This window comes from Pteropus vampyrus, unplaced genomic scaffold (assembly GCF_000151845.1).
Source record: "Pteropus vampyrus isolate Shadow unplaced genomic scaffold, Pvam_2.0 Scaffold28, whole genome shotgun sequence".
NCBI classification, from domain to species: Eukaryota; Metazoa; Chordata; class Mammalia; order Chiroptera; family Pteropodidae; genus Pteropus; species Pteropus vampyrus.
Genome location: NW_011888809.1, coordinates 4,786,280 through 4,789,054, shown reverse-complemented (window position 1 = coordinate 4,789,054; position 2,775 = coordinate 4,786,280).

Here is a 2,775-nt window from a genome sequence, read left to right as displayed (position 1 = left end):
GCCTGCAGGCCAGATGACGCAGGCTGGTAGGGCGGAGGTGTTGGCGTGTGCCCAGGCTGTGTTAGGCAGAGAGGGAGCATCAGACCTGACAGAGAGCAGCGGGGCTCCATTGTGGGCAGACAGATGGTCAAGGCTGATGGAGCTCAGGAGACAGCTAGCAGGTCTTGGAAGGCTTCCTGGAGGAGGTGGGACTCTAGAGAACCCTGAATGTTCCATAGAGAGTCTAGGCACTGACAGGGAGTCAGCAAAGCCTGGAGGCGGGTGAGAAAGCATGGTGTGTAGCCAAGGGGGCCCTGTGTTGGAGGTGAGGGTAGAGCTTGGATCAGCTGACTACCCAGGGAAACCTCACTCTCATGTATGTGTCAGTGACAATGAGGTGACAGGAAACATCTCCTGTCCCCATGTCAGTTCTGGGGCCTCTGTGAAGAAAATGCACCAAATACACCATTAAAGAGGAAACCACAGGCCTAAAATGGTATCACTTATGCTAAAGCCCATGATACCAAACCTAGACAACACCTGACCTAATTGCAATTTCAACCTATCCCAGAATTATAATCTTAACCAACCAGTTTGACATTTTTCTGGTCAAGCACCAGTAAGGTTATCTGTCATGTGTGTGTGTGGCATGTTTATCTCTGGCTGTTGGACACTTTTACAGGGAACATCCGTTTGTCCACTCTGGCTCCCTTATTGCAGGCCCCATTTGAGGGCCAACTTGGCCCCTTCTCTGACTGGATGGGGACTAAGTCATAAATCAGAGCCAGAAGAGGGGCCTAGAATATGAAGTCAGAGCGGGCTTTGCTCAGGCCTCCAAACTAGGGCAATTGAGCTCCTCAACTGAAGAGCCTTCAAGTGAAAAGCAAAGAAAATGGAGGTGGCTTTGAAAGCACCTAGAGGTGCCCACTCTCAGTGGACTCATCTATTACCAGGCATACTCTGGGGACAGCAGGACCTGGGAGTCAAACCGAACCACATAGCTCGACAGTGCTTCCCAAGTTCCACCGACATGCGCTGGGACCCCTATTTCATTTCTGTTTTGGTTAAACTTTGGGTATTTGTTTAATAGGAGGAATATCTGTGTTTACAGCAGGACTTTCCACGTCACCTCACGGTATGTCCTTAGCAGATGTACACATTGGCTTGGTCTCAGGAGAAAAGGCCAATTGATCGTCTAAGGGGAAAAACTCTGTTTTCTTGTTAAGTTTGTAAAGGTGCTTATAAGAACATCAAGTCAATATAATAATTGGTTAAAATTCTCCTTTGTCCCTATTCCTTTGAATATTGTTTCTCTAGCCTATATCTGCAATTAAATAGCCTGCTAGATATTTCTGCCTGGACATACCACTGCAATTTGAAACTCACCATGTGATCCCATAGACCCTTTTCAGCCATGATAGTCTATGAGTCCATGCCTGACACTGAGAATCTCTCACCCTTCAACACATTCCTCCTGCTTTCATTGGTGCCCTGTAGCTCTTCAATTTATGCAAAAATTTCATAACTCTTAAGTCTACTTTGCTTGACCTTCTCCCTTGCTCTTCTTGTCTCCCTGGCAACCCCTCCAATTCTTGGTTCCGATGACTTACCAAGGCAGCTTCACTGTTAATAGCTTTTGCACCCATCCCTTGTGTTCCAAACAGTCAGCCCCCTCATTCTGTTGGTTGTGTCCTCATGATGCTTCTTGTACCCAACTCCTCACCATTTCCAGCATCTGTGACTTGGCCGAGGTGCTCAGCATCTTCCACTTGGACCCTGGCACAGCCTCATACGCAGATTTATCCCTTTATAGTTCGTCCTGTGTGAGTTGGATGAATTATATCGGTTTCCCTAAATCGCAACTCATATCACCCTCATGCTCAAAACTTTCAGCAAGGAGTACCACCCTTCACTCCCGTTTTCCAGACCTGTGCAATACTACCAAACCTGCCTTTCCAGTTCTGTCTCCCAGTAACTTTTCCTGTGCTCTGGTCAAATTAGATGAGCCAGTGTCCCTCAAACACACCCATCTATCTTCCTTCCCTCATGTTTCTCTTCTTTCTAGAATATTCTTTCTCCCTTATCAATTGTTGAAGTCTACATATCTTCAAGATCCATTTCAACCTTGTCCATGAAAACTTCTTGATCCTCATCCTTTTCTATTATAAACCCTCAGAATACTTTGTTTATACCCATCACAGGACAACAACTTCCATTTTGATAGATAAGTAAACAAACAGATACCCAGGAACTGCATCTTACTTATCTTTGTCTCCTCTTTAGAGCCTTCATGCTTAGTACACAGAAGCATTTAATAAATGTTCATTGAACTGTGTAGGTCTCCCTGCCTCTATCCTCTCTCCTTGCCATCAATTTATTTAAATGATTATCTAATAATAATGGCACTTGGTTTCTATACAACATTAAAAGTTACAAAACTCTTTCACATCTGATTTTCACGAACAGCTCTTCAAGGCAGGCAGGATATTATTTTCATTTTATAGATAAGAAAACTGAGGTTCACAGAGTGGAAGTAAGTTGCCCAAAGCTACAAGCAAGTGAGGAATGTAGCCATTAATTGAACACAGGGAAGTATCCTGATCTGCAGTCGAAGGCCAAAGAAGAGAACAAGTGAAGTCCAAGTCCTCCCAAGGAACTCCCCCTTCTTCTTTCCACTTTATTGAGTGTGATGAAGATATTCTAAGCCAGCCAGGGGCCCCTCATATAGGGTTACCAGTCAGGGAGCTGGGAAGGTAGCACTGTGTGATTACACGATCATTTTAAATTTGTGTCTAC